An 18,251-nucleotide genomic window follows, 5' to 3' on the forward strand; every position below is an offset into this window, starting at 1 on the left:
CTATTTTATTTCAAGCCAACATGAAAATAATCACGGGAATAGACATTGTATAAATAGACATTATCAACACATTTACAGGTTAATCGTTTCTGGTGATTAAGGAGCCTGAAATATACTTCATACGTTTTTAGCTCTCTACTGACTTTGTGGCTTCAAATGTATTATCTCCCCCTGCTGGTAGTGCAACTTCTGCATGCAGTAATGCAATTTCTGCATGCGTGGACATAGGGCTGCTCGATTATGGCAAAAATGATAATCACGATTATTTTCACTGAAATTGAGATCACGATTATTTGATGATATTTATTTAACCCTTTAAGACCTACTATAGAACCAAGTCCACCAGAGCTCATATTATTTTTTTTACATGCTGTAGTGCCATTTGTGGGAGCATTTCAAGTTGCTATACATCAATACAACTGTTATAGCCCATATTTTAATAATATGTATGCATTAAGTCCATAGTAATTACATAAATTGCAAAAAAGTGCAATAAACTACAAAAAAAATTGAAAATCGCTTTTGTTTTGTTTACATATATTTCTACTTGGAGAAATTTAAGAGGTTTATCCCTCAAAACTTTAAATACAATAAAGTTGCAAAAAATAGTTTCCCACCACAGGAAATTTATTTTGAGTGTCTTCATAGTTTTATTTTGGAGATACAGCAATTTTTATATACTGCAGGAAAAACAAAAAACAATCCTATGATGCAAATTTGCAAAGAAAACAGCATGTGCATCATTTCACTGTGGGAAGTGTTACGAACAGCTGATGGATCGGCAAAGCGTGTTTCTGGAATATTATGTTTTTGTTCCTGCAAGCGCTTTTTATGCAATTTTTGCAAAGCTATATGTGGAACGAAACCATGACCGAGGACAAGCTGATGGCATCAGATGTAAGTACAACTCCTCCGGTTTCATATGCAAAACAAATTATTGCGCTAGCTTACACGGTTCAGGTTCTACAGGGATTTAAAAATAGTTACGCAAAACGGAGCGTGCTGCTCTGACCGGCTTTAAAGGGTTAACAATGACTTTAAAAAAAATAATATAAAATAGTGTGCAACACCACTGAAGTTTTTTTTTTTAAAACTCTCTTTTCAACCAACGGCAGTCACTCTCCAAATAACTTCTGCTTAGCTTTCCGAGCTTCCCTCGGGTCCTCTTAATCAGCGGTCTCCAACCTTTTTTGCGCCACGGACCGGTTTATGCCCGACAATATTTTCACGGACCGGCCTTTAAGGTGTCGCGGATAAATTAGGGAGGGGCTAATAATCGGCTCAGTCATTTTTAATGATCGTTGAAAGCCCAGATCGTAATCGTGATTAAAATTCGATTAATTGAGCAGCCCTAATGACCACCTCTATTCTTTAACACATCATGAACTCTCTTATCCAAGCTTGATTTAAGCAGTGTTCAGGAATAAATCTCCAGGCTTCTAGAAGCATCCAAAGCTTTTCTTTGGATGTTTGCTGCCTTTTGTTTGATGATCCCTCGCTCCTTCATTAATGTTGAGCTCCATGCTCTGGGGAGGCCAATCCATGACTGATAGTACCAATTGTACCATATATTTCCAGATGGCATTGCATGGTTGATCAAAATCTGATCGTACTTTTCCACCATTTATAATTCCATCAATTTTGACAAGAGCCCCAGCACCACTAAAAAGAGCCCCAAAACATGACAGACCCTCAGCTGTGTTTTACAGATGTAGACACGCACTGTTGTGTGTCTCTCCTGACCTCCTCTGTACATATATTTCCAGTCCAGTTCTTGTATAATTTGGGGCACCTCAGTCTTTTCTCCCTGTTTCCCCTCAAGAATGGCTTCTTGGCAGACACCCTTCCACTGATTTACAAGAAAGTCTTGCTGTTTGGAAGCAAAGTATGAAGAAATTAGAGGTGAATCAAGACTTTTGCACAGTACTTTCTTTTTTGGATAACAAACGTTCACAATGGAGGAGGACTCTGCTGCTGCTGTGGCACCTGTACTGACCCTTCAGGTACACTCCAAACTGACACATGCACACACACAAACAAAACCATATCCGGTTCCAAGCCCCACTTCACATGAATGGCTGTGTTGTTGTGGTGTTTTTCACCAGTTAACTGCAATTAGACTTTGGATTGTCAACAATTAATCATTTGTTCTTCCCTGGAGTTTTTATCCATTTTCCACTGCTAACAATATGTCCTTCTTAATTACACAGTAATCGGTATAAACAGAGTGTTTATTTTTGTGTAATGAACTGTAACTCGTTAAAAAAAAGGGAGCTGCATCACAGTCACCTTTAATTCAAGGTTGTTCAATGCATCATTTAAACCAACCGAAGGGCAAACTGGGTGAATTTTCAGTCTTTTTTATCAAACGTTTTAGACTGACGTCAAATTTAACAGCTTAAATTCTTTCTATATATAATTTTTTTTATCCTGTCAGCCTGGGGCTATTTGAACAAATGATTTAAAGTATTAACTGCGAGTATAATTCATTTTTGTACATTCTGATCAGTATACCTCATAGTTTACCCACTTTTTCTTTGTGTTTGGTAATAAGAGTGTGACTGGCTTAGTGTGATGGCTCGTATTCTTATTTCTGCTGCAAAAATAGGCAGAACGGTGTTTGATTTTTGTTTGACGCCCTCCAGCATACACCTGCCTCCCGCCCTCCCACTTCTCATTTTCTGATACCCCAGATAACGTCGTCTGCTGTCTTTGCATATGCTGACAAGAGGAGAGTGTTTCGCCAGGCTGCGGTGGTACACATTACATAACTGACAAAGGCAGGGTTGAGGCTGCCTGTCATGGGCAAATCCTCAGTTGGTTGTTTGAGTGAAAACAGCAGTTAAATACAAAAAGACACAAATAAATCCTTCCTTGGCAGCACTGTTGTTCAATGAGGGAGGCTGATCCTCCATATGCCTTATGTGATGCTGAAGGTGCTGTGGTTGAATTCACAATCACGCTCTCTGGGGCACACACACACACACACACACACACACACACACACACACACACACACACACACACACACACACACACACACACACACACACACACTGTAAGAATTCCATACCCTGTGCTTTATTCAGTTGTCACCTGAGTGTTATCATTCGATCTTACTAAAACTGAGATTATTTGATATGTCACGGCGTTATCATTCGAGGGCTTTACGTTACCGATTATTCATCAATCTGTGACAGCGTTTTTAGCGCGTTACTGCCATTAATCATTTAGAAGGAGACGTTGTCAGCTTCTTTTTTTTATTACCAAGGCTGGATGACATCATTTTACTCCACTGACAACAGCTGAGTATTATGTTCTTGAAAACGGTGATGAATGTTTTCACGACTTCGCAGACAGTAATCACAGATAGATAGATTTACTTTCACTACCTGTGATAATAGTATATCCATTTAGGTCTACAGAAGTTTCTGCTAACCTCATCTGCCACATCTAATACTGAAATTCTGTCCCCGAGTTGGCAAAGTAAAACCGTGTGTCACAGGAGAGTGGACTCGAGGAGCAAAAATGGATCTGGTAACAGATTTCGTGCTGTGCCAAAGGCCCAGAACCCATCAGCGCTGAGTTTGGCGTTAACACATGCAGAGACAAGAAGTAGTACATTTTAGGATATTGCTTTTACTACTCACTTTGGATCCAGCCAGCTTGGTCAGGAATGTATTAGCCGAAATAGCCGGGATTACAGCCGTATTCTGTATAAATATGACCTAAATATCATTCGATTTTCCCACAAATCTTAAAAGTACATAGAAAGTAAAGAGAAGACAGTTATATAAATGAAACAATTTCTTACTTTTAATCACAGATTCATAAGTGACAGAGGTATGCAGATATGTGACTTCAGCACACTGGCTCAGTTTTGCTGCAATAACTGCAAAGAAATGGCTCCAGGTATTTCCACATTTCTTTTGGCCTACGGTCAGGACTTTGGCTTGTTCATTCCTTTCTCAGGATATTGTGTTAGCAGAAAGACTTCCAGGGATTTTTCCTTAGAATTTGCTTGCATAATTCAGAATTTAGCGCTCCATCGATGATAACAAGCCATCCTGGCTCAGACGCAACAAAGACAGGCCCAAACAATGCTGCTAATACAGTCATGTTTCATAGATGAGACAGGGTTGCTATATTGAAGGCCAGTATTTTGTGTAGTATTCAAGTGCAGCATTTTGCTTTCTCCAAACAGCAGACTTCTCCCTTAAACTAAAAACGTATATTTCAGTCTCATCCTCCCCCAAAACATTGTTACAGTTACCTTTTGAGATATTCATGTGATCTTTAGCAAGCTGCTGATATACAGCAGAGTCCTTTGTTCCAGTGGCCTTCTCCCTGCAGCCCTGCCATTTACACCATTATTGCTGAGCGCTCTCCTGATGGAGAGCAGCCTTTAGTTACTTAAACAGCATGCCTGGTGTCACCCGATTATCGCTTTATTGATTGAAACTGTGTGACTCTGATTTCACCTCCATATTGATCACTGATCCTTGAGGTTCACATGTTGAACCCACATGTTGTGTATTGAAGAAACATTTGGTTTCCTCATGAGCACCGCGATATGATCTCAATCCGTACAGCGCCGACTTTTGTTTTGCTGGTTCTGGGATAAATAACGCCAACGTCAATAATCTGGTGTCTGCTACCATCACAAGGTCAGTGGATGCAAAGGGGAGCTCAAACATGAAGCTGTGATGTAACAAACCTAAATGATGGTTTCATTCTCACAGTCTGCTTGTAATAAATGTGTAACAAATTCAGCTGCTAAAATGTACATGAAAGACCTCTAAATCTGTGCGCAGTCCAAATAACAAACAAGCCAGGCAGTTTCTCCTCCTTCCCTGTGTGCACCTTTCAAACTCCTCAGCGAGCTCTGTTACACTGTTTTGGCAGGAACTCTTTCTCTCTATGCCTGGATTTTTATTTTTTTGTTCTTAGTTAACATCTTGAGAGGCATTTAGTTCTGATGAGGTGGAATATTTTCTTTCTGCCTTAAATGAAAGCAGTGTTAGCCAAGGTCAGCTCTTCACGATGAGAAACCTGAGCTTCTCTTCTTTTCCTTGTGAGCCGAGCCTCTATGTTTGTCTGGACTAACAATGACGCTCTGTAGTTTCCTTGTGTAGCTGCTGCACTTTACAAACACATTCTGCACACAGGGGGAGCATTTATAGTACAATGTGTCTTAGCTCTGCTTTCAGCTGTGCAGTTACCTTGAACTGCGGAGATGTCAAGGGATTCAGTCTTAGAACAGCACGTTCCAAACAAGTTCCAATAAGGTGCAAGTTTCTTTCTTTCTTTCTTTTTAATCTATGAGAAGACAGACAAGGCTATTTGAGTCATATATAAACCTGAGGCATAACAATATTCCTCTCAGTGGCTTCAGCTGCTGTGTCCACATAATAAAGTTTGTTTTTGTGTTGGTACAGTGTGTCTTCCTTATAGCTCTCTGGACTAATATGCTGTGCTGTTTTGGGGTGGGTTTCCTGTTAGAGCACCGTATAGTTAGAGTTCGAAAAGTGCTTTGTTAGGGTTAGGTTAAGTTTCTTTGAATGTGAGGTTAGTTATTTCTGCCTCCAGAGTATATCTCAGCTGGTGTATCTATGTGTTGTAAAATGCTATAATGCTGTTAAAACACGCCAAACAACATCCTAGCAATACAGCATACTGTCTTCTGAATCATTATCGTAAAATGCATGAGGTTTTGTACCTTAATCTCCGACAACCTGTTTTATAATTTAAGTTATATATATATTGTGTTGGACCGTAACCCCAATGCATATTAATCCTCTTTAGTTTATATTTTAGCATTTACGTTTCACGTTGCATTTACATATTTGCCCAAACAATTAGTCAGATTGCACAGATGCAATCACAAGTAACCTTCGTATGCACCTCCAGTTCTGTTCGAGTGCAAAGAGGCGCTGACAGCTGAAGAAAGGCCTTGATCATTGTAGCATTCCCCAGACAGTCAGACCTTCAGTCAGTCAGTCAGTCAGCTCGCTAGCTAACCCTCACTCAGCATTCATTATTAATCACAGAATTACACTGGGGCGCTCTGTGGGTTGAAGGGGGACAAGTCGTGATAGAATATGCAATTGTCTGCATAATACACAGCAGGCGAGGTATCAGGCGCTGATATGAAGCACGAATATTGCATGAGATTTCTGCACTTATTACTGTCAAATGATGGTGGTGGCGTCAGGGGCAACGGCGAACACTGTGAGCGCAATTCACAGAACCAAGAGCAGTGTAAATAAAATCTGATTGGCTGGGGATATTGTGTGTATAAAAATCAGCTTGAGGCATGCAGTGATTTGCCCACGCAGAAAACTTTGTTGAACCTACTAGCTTACAAAAATGTGTTCTTGTCCACTCGTATTCCTCCGTGCTGCCCAGTGATGGACGTTGAAGCATTATGACCTCCGAAGCTTGAGCAATATGTTAGAATTGGCAATTTACCAACACCTCTTTAGCTACAGGAAGCTTTGACTGCCAAGTAAATAGTCACAGTCTCCCACTGATAACCTCTGGTCAGCTCCACAGAATTGTGTGGGAGGTAAGCACCATTAGCTAGGATGAGACAGGAGTGTCATTCATTCATTCATTCATCACAAATGACTGTTGATCTTTTCATTCCCAAACCGGCTTGTTGTTCCGCTGGCCTGCCACTTACAAGAGCATTGCATCATTTTAAATAGAATCAAATGCGTATGAATCAAAAGGAAACTCTGAGCCGTGACTGTGTGTTGACATAATCTCGATTCAAGAGCAATGTAAGGCCTCCTCTAGAATCCGACGAGACACAGAAAGAGAGAGAGAGAGAGAGAGAGATAGCAACAAGGTGAGAACTAATGCGGCCGGGTTTAGCTTCGCCTTTGATGTTTGTACCAGCAATCCAAGGTGCTCAGAGCCTATCTGTCCTTGAAGTGAACACACCCAGGAATCCCTGGAGAGGAGGAAGATATTCTAATCATTGAAAAAACTAAAACCTAGGGAGGAAAGTTTACTCCCCCCCCCCCATCATAGTTAATGAAACATTGCGTGCCATCACTACTCACGATGCATATTTGGCCTGGAGTTAGAGCGGCATCTGGAAATACTTAACATGGCGAGCGCGGTAGTTTATGTAGCAGATGACCATGAGTTCATGCAGACTTTAGGTGGTTATATTTGCTAAATTGTCCAAAAAAGTCTTTAAAATTCAGGTGATGTGGGACAATTTCTTTCTTCTCTCACGCTTCATCTACTTCACAGACAAGTAACTCTTTTGAAATCTGTTTTTTTTTTTTTTTTAATCAAAAATCTGTCAGAATCCCAGTTGTATCTGTGCCGAGCTACTATTTAATATTTTAGGTGAACTACTGATGAACTCAATTTAGGAACTGTGTTTATTGAGTGCAGTGTTTCTTGATATGAGGCAATTTTTAAGGAACCGTTACATCCTACTAAAACCATAGCTCTGAAATGAAAGTTGGCCTGCAAGGAAGTGTTTATACGCTTGTGTTTGATTTCATCATCAGTGACATCTTCAAGAGTCTAGTCAATCAAGCGGTTTTGCTGCCAGGCTTTTGTTTTCTCGGCCATCAAAGGAAGAAGAGCCTCTGGACAGGTTTACGTGAATGGCAGAATGATTCATCCCATGGTATGAAGCATCAAAACCAATTTGCACTGCAGTATTGGACACTGGCCTTTTTTCTTTCTTTCTGTCTGTGATGTCTATATTTCGGAGGCGTTACAGTGTGAATATTAAGGTCAGCTTGACATATTGGTTGGTTGAAAGTAGAGAGTGTGTTCCCTAATTATTAAGAATAACATATTCGTCAGAGTTCTGTCAGTCTCCTGTATTTATTTAGGAATAAATCAGCAGGCACAGTTTTTTTTTCTAGGGGTCTTTCTGGGAGAATATTAGTGTCTGGAAAAATATCAGCATGTTTTCTACCTACTGATATGAACAGAAAAAGAAAATAGAGCACAAGTTCCTCAAAAAACCAATTATGAACTTTAAAAAATGAAAGTTATATTTGTCCATATTCGATGGAAACGCACAGAAAGGTCTAGTGGATCTAAAATTTAACCTTGTGGTACAGTACAAGTTAAAAGTGAGTTTAACTTGAAAGAAGCATGACAGCATCTCCAAGGATTGTGCTTTATATGTCTTTGAAATAACAGCTCTATGACAGATTTAAGTAGCCAGGTTTCCTTGTCATTTTTTTAAAGGGTCTAGAGCAGAAGTTCTTCAGGCTTTCTGAAGATTCTCAGAAGGTTTTTTGAGGGGGACACTGGCATTGGGGACCATTTTTAGGGGAATGTTTTTTCACCAACAAAGTGATTAGCCAAAAACGTGAAAACTATTAGTTAAAATGTGGCTTATTTTGGCATCATGGGCAGTATGTCCTTAAATTTGTGGAAACTGGATAACAACATGCATCTTTAGCTGATCCATCTACTGTTTGCTGAAGCCTCGATCAGAAATGGTCTCAGTGGAAAGGTGGCTGTCATGAATCTGATCTGGACTGATCAACAGGTCTAATGGATTGATTCCAAATTGGTTACGAATAACTGTCAGTACATATGGAGCATGTGAGGAGAGAGGTGAGTGTCTACAGCCATCTCTGAACCACGGTTGAGGCCCTGTCATGGTTTGGGGCTATATTTCAGTCAGTGTCGTTGGGGATCTTATTAAAATTGATGTAATTATGAACGCAGAAAAGTACGGTCGGATTTTGATCCACCAGCATGGCAATGATTTCAAACACATAGTCACTGCAGTAAAAGCCTACATAGATAGAAAAACACAGAGTGGAGCACAGTCAGTCGTGGACTGGCCTCCCCAGAGTCCGGACCTCAATGTTACTAAAGCAGCGTAGGGTCATCTTGACAGAGAACACAACAAAATAAAGTCAGTGTCCATAGAAGAGCTTTGAATGTCCTTCACAAGCGCTGGAGAACTATGAAGGGCTCTTAAACTCCTTTTAAGAGTGACTTCCCATTTATGTATGCACGTTTCAATAACTCATTGCACTAACTTCCCATTTACCTAGAAAAAAATGTGGTTGTGCAGGAATTTGCATACTAATACATATCGACTATGCAGTGTCAGCATCTTTTTTTATTTGTATTGATTTTTCTCAACATTTTGTGATCTGTTACTCAAATTTTTTTGGTTCATGGTTGTGTCAAAATAGATAGCAGCTGTTGGCCCACAGTACATTTTAAAGACATGATTTGGATAATTTAGTAAGCGTGTGCATCATTCCAAAACTTACAAAACATCCATCTTGGATTGCCTTAGTCCCCACAACAACGCAGCACATTTTTAAAAATTAATTTAAACAGTTTGATGACTAAAATCCCACGCTGCTCCAACAAATAACAAACGTAACCTTATGTGGTGTTCTCATGTCCCTTTAGTTTACAGAGCAATTGAAACTCCTTTATGCAACATCCCCTGACATCTACATGTCACAATAAAGCTTCTCGACTGCGGCTAGCCCCGGCATGTAGTGCAAGGGCCCAATTAGTCCTACTTGCAGCTTTAATTTTTCATGTTGTGTTTAATCCACAGATCTTCCCTGGCAGACTGAACAAACGAGTTGACTCCAACAGAGCTACGCCTCTCTTCAGTCTACTTGTGGTCTGACGGCACTCACCAACATCAAAGGTAAGCCCCCCTTTCTCTCTACACCTCCTGCTTCCTTTAATCACTTTGTTCAGTTCATCATTGCTGTAATTGCATTTCCTGATTTTTTTCCCCTTGTCTTGCAAATCCGAGACTTTGCTTTCTCTGTTATCGCGCCTCGAAGGAGCTTCCTTTCAGTTGGCTTTGTCGCTCAGGTGCCTTATGTGCTTTTTATGTCAATACATTGAGAGGCGTTTTCTCTCTAGTAACTGTGCTCTTATTTCAGCGATCCACACAGTTAAATCACTGGTGGTAAATGTCAGTAGAAAAGCAATGTTAGCTCTCTGCACAGACTGTAGTGTGTTTTAGAGGTGAACGGGAGATGACGTCGTTCTGGTCCAGTTTCTAAAAACAAACTGTGTAATTGAGTATTTGAGGTGTGAGTCAGTCATATATAAGTGCAAGACAAAAACAATTCTCAAGTCTCAGTTAAGTTCCACATTGATGTGGTGGAAATAATTAAGTTCATTGCTTCTTCCGAAGCTTTTAAAAGAGCAAATATCAAATATCTTGATCATCAGAAAAGAATGCATTGTAATTATGAATGAATCAGTGCCTGCTGTGATTAAATTAAGACCTGGGCTTTAATCCAGTTTCTCTGATGCCTTGCTGTGGCTTATCTACCTGAGCTCGGGTCACCATATCAAAACCTGTAGACTATGTTACACAATCTTATTCAACAGACTCCCAGTTAATTTAGTTAGGGTGTTATCAGAGTCTAGCTGACTTACTAATGCCAGTATCTTGCTAACCACAAACACATAATGTTTAAGAGGATCTAGTCCCTCTGGATCAATCATAACATAAAATCTACTTGCATCACAGTGACTGTGCTTAATAAACATTCATGAGGTCTTTGAGTGCACTGGCATTTTTATATAGCTTTATAACAACACAGCAAACAAAGTAATGGCAGCCTACTGGGCTTACAGTTCAAATGAATGTGGCATTTAAGTTATATTGCATATTGTATCTACATCATGGTAAAAAGAAAAGTACACCCTCTGTCAATTCCAAAGTTTTATATATCAGGGAATAATAAAAGATTCTCTAGAATTTACCAGGTCTTAAAATGATGTAACAACTTGAGGTGACATTGTTTATTTTATTATTTATTAAGTCTTGTGTATTTATTTAACAATAATGCAGAAGCAGTGTTTGGAAAGCTGACTCTACAATACTTTGGGATAAAGAGGAGTTCATGGTAGACTGCAAAACAAGCCCAAATAGAGAATAGAATAGAATAATCCTTTAATTGTCCCACAAGGGGAAATTTGGTTGTAACAGCAGCCAAAAAGACACATATACAAACAAACAGTAGACAGGACACAGAACAGAAACATACACAATTTTTCTTACATATTTACATTAAGGACAATGGTTACCATATACAGAGAGTACTGTACAGTTATTAAATTAAATAAAAATAACTACAGATAAGAGGCAAACCAGGTTGTAGTGCGAATCGGTTAATTAACTTATTGCAGTTGCAGCGCAGATGTAAACATCTATGTTTGTTGGGAGCAGTTCTGATTGTACAGTCTGACAGCTGCAGGGGGGAAGGACCTGCGGAAACGCTCCTTCATGCATCTAGGATGCAGCAAATCATTACTCTACCACTACCATGCTTGACAGGTGATATGAGGGGTTTTTGCAGTGTTTTACCAAATGTAGCACTTTGCTTTATGACCAAACTTCTCTGGACAGATGAAGAGCCACTTGGCCAGGCTAAACAGTGCTACCATGCTCTTTTTTTTTTTATCAGAAAGACAAGACTTTCTCCTAAAAACTCTTACAAACAAGCCACATTTATTCAGTCTCGTTCCAATTGTAATATTATGAACTTTAACATTTAACTGAAGCTAACTGTTAACTGTGAGGTATAGCTCTTAGATTTTTTTTAAGTATTGCATGCGCTGACCTTTGGATGAATTTGCTTGGACATCCACTCCTAGGAAGATATGTAGCTGTTTTGAATGTTTTTCACATGTGAATAATTTTTCTCACTGTACAGCCTTCTATTTCTTTTGGCTGCTCACTTTTGGACACCACAGCGGCTCATCTGCCTCACTTTGATCCTGTCTCTAGTAGGGCTGAACGATTATGGAAAATAATCTAATTGCGATTTTTTGCCCCAATATTGCGATTGCGATGCGATATGCGATTATTTTTTAAGGTCTTTGTCTTCTGTATTATTAAACAAAGACAAGCAATACATCATATAGTATGGCCAATACTATATTACATTAATTTTAAACTGTTCTTTCCTGGAAGACAGACCTCTGTTATGATGACATGAGGTGATGCATGAATTGATGACTGACATTTTTATTTAACTTCTTCAATCACAACAGTATATTTGAACATACACAATAGTTTATTTTTAGCTTACAAACATCTGAGCATAAAGTGCTGACAAGGAACCCTGGTGTAAACATTAAAATGAAAGTCAGTACAATGTGCAGATTGCAGAAATATACATAAACAAAATCAGTGGCTTTACCACACTCAGTTTTTCGACATCTGTGAACTACTAGACAGTCATTCAATTAAAAAATAATATTAAATAAATAAAACTAATAAATAAAAAATACACACATCTTACTGATCTCTGCAGTCAGTAACATTACACATAAAGTGCAAACATAATAGCAATTGTATAAACACACACACAAACACGCCTTTAAAGTTTAAAGGCGTGAAATTGGACGGTCTAGTTCTGATTAGCGTCACCGCTGTCTCGGTGGAGTTTAATAAACTCGGCCGTCTGCTTCTTGCTATCTAAAATATAACCAGACACTGGTGTAAATTCTCGACTGTCTCATACTTCTGTTTAATAAGTTTTCTGTTTGACGTTTAGTCAGCTGTGTGAAAACCAAGGAGGATTAATAAAGTTTTATTTTATCTAATCTAATAACTTTAATCTCAGCCAAACCGATTTACTCACGAACAAACAAAACACTGAAAAAAGCCCAACAATAACATTTTTAGGTTGTCTAAGTGACTTATATATTACGTTTAACCCGAGCAGCGAAACTCCGCGGTGATCTGAAAATGATGTGCCGGGAGTTGTGCCGTTCTCGGCCGCATCAGTAACCCTCGAGCTCCCGGCTAGCTGTCGAGCTGGTGGGTAGCAGACGCCTCTGAAAACGTCGAAGCACTTTTGCAAATATGGGATATCTTGATAAACCGAGCAGATATTTGATGTTTACACAACTACTTTCTCGCCTGAAAATATTTTAAAAGTTTATTTTGTGACCCAGAAAGATTAGTATGAGTAATTTTAAAACTTAGTAGCGGCCGCCATTGTTGGAAACTGGAGTTTGGCTGGGCCGCGCTATGAATTCTGGGATATGGTAGTTTTTTTTATTATTTTTTTATTTTTTTGTTTTTTTTTATTAGTAATATAAACATACAAACAAAATGCACCATATATTACAGATTCAGAGAATAAACATTTCTTACATATTAGCAACTTTCATATATAGTGAAAATAAAATATAAAGATGGGGTCACATAAATTAACAGATTATTAACTCACTAAATCAAAATCTTCTACAAAGGAAACAAAAAAAGCAGCCTTTTTCTTTTTAACTAAAGTCAAAGATTTAACCAACAGGTTTAGGTCGTTTTTCCAGTGAGCCAGTGTTGGTTTAATCTTAAAAAAGCGACATTTATGTATAAAATACTTACACAAGATTAATAACACATTAACACCATAATTAGCTTTCTTTTCTTTCAAAAACACTCCAAACATTATCATATTTAAGGTAAATGGGGTAATTTGAATCCCACTGGAATAAAGCCAGGTATGAAAATCCAACCAAAATATTTGTATAAAATTGCACAAAAAGAATAGATGGTCCAAATCCTCCTCTTCTGTTTCACAAAATACACAATTACCCGTTTCTATTTTGAATCTATCACTAAGGAGTCTATTTGTCGGGTAAATTTTATTCAAGATTTTAAATTGGACTTCTTTCCCTTTAGGAGGGATAGGGAAGGTGATATAATCAGTTCTTATTTTTTCAATTTCTTCCCTTTGGAAATCTTTTAATATGTAATTACGTCTAAGTAAATTTGGAGAATAAAGACTCCTTAATGAAGATCTAAGAAACTTATTGTTGCATTTAACATCACAAAATCGAATACCATCTATATATAATTGCCTTAACTTGGGGGAGATGTCAGAATATATTATATCATTTACAACTATGTTTTTAAGTGACAATGGAATGGATTTTATAACCCGATTAAATTTACTTTTAGAACATTGGATATTAAACTTTTGGCAAAAATCTTGATGTCCTAGAACATGTCCTTCCTCATCTACAAAATGGGCAATTGCCCAAACACCTTTTGATAACCAATCTTGAATAAAAATAGATTTTCTGTTCATCAGTATATATCTATTGTTCCAAATTGGGCTATTATGTGGAGTGAAATTATGTTTAAATAACATTTTCCAATAAAGAAGGACCTGTTTATGGAATTCAGAGAGTTTAGCAGGTAGCTTAGTAATTTCAAAGTCACACTTTAGGAGAAAGTCGATACCCCCTAGTGTGTTAAAGACCTTACTTGGTATAAAAAACCAAATGGAGTGTGGATTATTTAGGAAGGATTTTAACCATTTAAGTTTCAAAACACCATTCATTATGTCAAAATCAATTGCGTTTCCACCGCCTTCAATGTATGGTTTAACCAAATCATCTTTAGATATATAATGGCACTTATTCCTCCAAATAAAATTAAAATTCAAGCTATTAATTGTTTTAATAACTTTATTCGATATTGATAGAGAGTAAGCTGGATATATAAATCTAGATAAACTATCCATTTTGGTTAATAATATTCTTCCAAAAATTGTGATGTCTCTTTGTAACCACTTATTTAGGATTGTCTTACATTTGTCAACATTATCTAAAATATTTACTTTTTCTAAGACTTTGTGATCTTTTGAAATTGTGATGCCCAAATATTTTACCTCCTTCTTCACCTTTATATCGTACAGTAATTGTGAATTACACTCCTTTAATGCCAATAATTCACATTTATTTAAATTTAACTTTAAGCCTGAAGCTTTTGAGAATGTAGTGATTATTTGTTTTACCAGGGGAATCTGATGTTCATTTTTTAAGAAAAGAGTAGTGTCATCCGCAAGTTGACTAATTATTAAAGAATTGTCCATAATCTCAATTCCGGCAACGCTGCTGTTTTTAATTAGAATTGCGAGCATCTCCACAACCATTATGAACAACAACGGAGTGGGATATGGTAGTAATTTGGACAGCCTTCGGCGCGTCGCTGTGACGTAATCGGTCTACAAATGCGGCCTCAGGAGGATGCAGCCCATGAATTTGGACATGTCCAGAGTATAATCGCAGCCTTTGCGGTTAGAAAATTGCACTTGATCATGTCGCGATATTATCGCAAATGCGATATATCGTTCAGCCCTAGTCTCTAGCATCCTCCTCTGTCATAGAAAGCCTCTGCTCGCCCTCCTGCCATATATTCATGACTCTTTTCTTTCTCACTGTAGAATCGTGGAATCTTTTGGAAACAGCCTTATAACCTTTCCCTGTCAGCAGCAAACTCTAAGATCATTGCTGATGTCTTTCCTGCTTGGCATTGTGTTAACACACACCTGAATGCCCAAACCAGCAAACTGGTAAAACCTCTGCTTTTTCTGAGGCGCTCACACTTGCTACTTACTCTCTTAAATCCTATATAAGCAGTAATCGTCTGCTTAGTTTCTTAAGACTGCTTCTGCATTTTAGTATATGTCATGTTTTGTAGCTTGTCTCAGGTTTTATTTGCCATATTTTGTAAAGGGGTGTACTTTCTCTTCACCATGAGGTTACTTTGTATGTAATATGAAGTACTTGCATAAGATTTTCCACATTATACAGGACAGGTAAACACCAACTGAATTTCTTTTCTTCTAGCTGTGAAAATGTTTAGTTATGGAGCCCACACCTCGCTAAGCTTTGCTTATCCTGGTGTCACTCAACAATGCTCCTGTGGGCATTAGCACTCACTTTAATGTTCCTCAAAGAAATGCAACAGGAATACTAAATCAGAGGGAGGATCAGTCCCGGTGACCGTGCATTTCTTTCTTTTATTTCCTGTTGCATCTCTGTTGGAAGTGTTCAGAGCATCTTTGCATATCGGATATGTACTGGAAATGGCAGTCATCTTTCAGTAACATGTATTAAATAGCAATTCACTTAAAAAAATGCTTTTTTACAAGTGTTTGATGAATCCTGTGTCATTTTTTCAAAGACAAAAAGAAACTATAAACTATCACTTCATCACTATAGTATCTGCAACGGCCTGCAAGTCCCACTTCAAGCTGACTTTCATGTTCTTGAGTAGCTCTTGAGCAGCTTATAAAGGTTTCCTGTGGCTGAGCAAAAATATCCAACACAGCAGCTAAGTGTCTGTCATTATAATGAATCACTTAGCTGTCAGTCACACTCCATGAGAGCTTTGACGTATTGGACTTCTTAGCAAAGGGTAAAAAAAATCTCTTAAATGGCTGAAATTACTGGCTCTGCGATGACACTTTAAGGTGGAGCAATACTACTAATATTTCCAATTTGTCTTCTGACTATATGAAACGTCAACAGCGGAAAGAGATTAAAGACTGCACACACACACACACACACACACACACACACACACACACACACACACACACACACACACACACACACACACTCTAGGAGGAGCAGGTGCTTTTAAGTACCCAATTGTGCCGCTGTGAGCTGCATCCTCAGATGTGCATCAGATGGGTTTAGGCAAAGAATTAATTTGAGCTGCCTCTAGAAGGGGTAAATTGGCAGTAAGGGGTGGGGTGGACTGGGGGAACAGCACCACCCACCTAGTCCCTAATCAGGTGAATGTTCCTAACTCAATATCGGGCACCAATGGTCACACTCAATTATCCTCATCCTCTACCTCCCAATCTGTTCCCCCAATTCCCTAATAACCCCCTAGCCAACTCCCTCAAGATATGAGGCTTCTGCTCTTGTTGGCCTCCTCAGGAGCAACACATCCAGTCAGTCTTTGGTCTCTGATTCTTAAAATTTACCAAAGTCAAAATGAAAACAGTGGATATTTGGGGAATATGTAAAAAGTTTAAAGATTCACACTTAGCATGAATACTGGGAAAAGGCAATAATAGCTCTGTTGTAAACTAACCTGATGTGAACCTGAATCTCACAAATTAGCATGCCATATTTTATGTTTTATCTTGATTGAAAATTAGATCATGATAAATCAAACACTGGAAAAAATCCTAAAAACTAATATCGCATCATTTGACTCGCCTTAAACTTCCAAAATACCTCCCGGCTGCAAAGCATTAAGGGTTTAACACCCAGTCCTCAGTGGAATAACGGGTTATTTTTACAGATGCACTTGGCAAGTTTCCACATTGGCTGTTTCAGATGGTGATACGAGGTAAACTGCTGGTGTGTGTCTGTACACAGCACTGCTTTACACCAGAGGAGGAAAAGAAAGGACAGAGCTCAAATCTTTGCCGTTCCACCTTTCCACTGGTCAGAGCCTTTGTGTAATTTAGGCAGATAACCAGACCGCTGGCGCCTCACTCCTTTCAAGCTGTTCTTGAGAATAACATCAGTTCAAATGTCTGCCAGTTTACTACAGAGAGGGGTTTGATGGCAGAGGGTCTTGTCATTGGAAGATTTGTTTTAGGGGAGTCCAACAGACCTGATGAATAAAGTGCCAGGGATTTATTACAGGATTTTCCAGCAGGCCTTTGAAGTGAGCGACTGCTGCCTCTCATCTACCAATCCACACTCAAAAATGTGGCCGTGTGGATATATTTATTACCGGGCTATTTTTAGAGCGGTGAGTTTTTGCTAAAGCGAGTTCACTGCTGAGGAAAAGCCTTGCAACAGCGCAAGTGAAGCGTCAGCTCTGCACATGGAATATGAGCTTGTTTTCCTTTTAATTAAAGATGTTTACGCCTTAAGAGTAGTGAGATGTAACCCACTTCTCTTTGTGGAATTAATTAAACAGTTTTCTTTTTTTTCTTTCCTTTTTTCAAATATCATCTCTTTGATTAGTTTTCATTCCTTCCACACATAAACTTCATGTAGTGGCACACACAAGTGACACTCCACACCCCTGGAGTTGTATTTTGATATGTTTCCACCACATAAAGTTTGGGAGTAATTAGGGTGTATCTAAGAACATGGCTATGTTTTCATCCCCTCTGACCCAGGCCGTTATCAAACATCTGCTGAACCAAAGCCAAAAATAAAAAACGAGGGCTGTCATGGTGGAAGAGGGGAATTCTTCAGATGCCCCCTCCCTGACCATTCTGGGCTATTTTAAGTATGGCCAGAAGTTGGTGTGTAATGATAAGCTGTGGGGCGTAGCTGACATGCCTGCCATATAATTCCCTTTATGACTCAGGAAGCAATGGTTACATTGCCCCCCTAACCCTCCAGGGGTGTGAATCATTAGAGTCTGTCCGCAAATATGCCCAATCAACATGGCCTATGGGACTCTATTTCTGTCACTTATCTCA

At 38.7% G+C, this 18,251-nt stretch overlaps 1 protein-coding gene across 2 annotated transcripts in view; it reads left to right on the forward strand.

The window, feature by feature from the left end:
- The window catches only part of arvcfb (ARVCF delta catenin family member b), a 261,056-nt gene that overhangs the window by 97,047 nt on the left and 145,758 nt on the right, over positions 1-18,251 (forward strand). For both annotated transcript variants that reach the window (XM_085424757.1, XM_085424758.1), the window contains exon 3: positions 9,578-9,673. The gene's annotated coding sequence lies outside the window, so the exon portion shown is untranslated. The remainder of the gene's footprint in view (positions 1-9,577; positions 9,674-18,251) is intronic.

This window comes from Rhamphochromis longiceps, linkage group LG12, assembly GCF_057381845.1.
Source record: "Rhamphochromis longiceps isolate RC_006_pf linkage group LG12, R_longiceps_female_GT1.1, whole genome shotgun sequence".
Classification (NCBI taxonomy): domain Eukaryota; kingdom Metazoa; phylum Chordata; class Actinopteri; order Cichliformes; family Cichlidae; genus Rhamphochromis; species Rhamphochromis longiceps.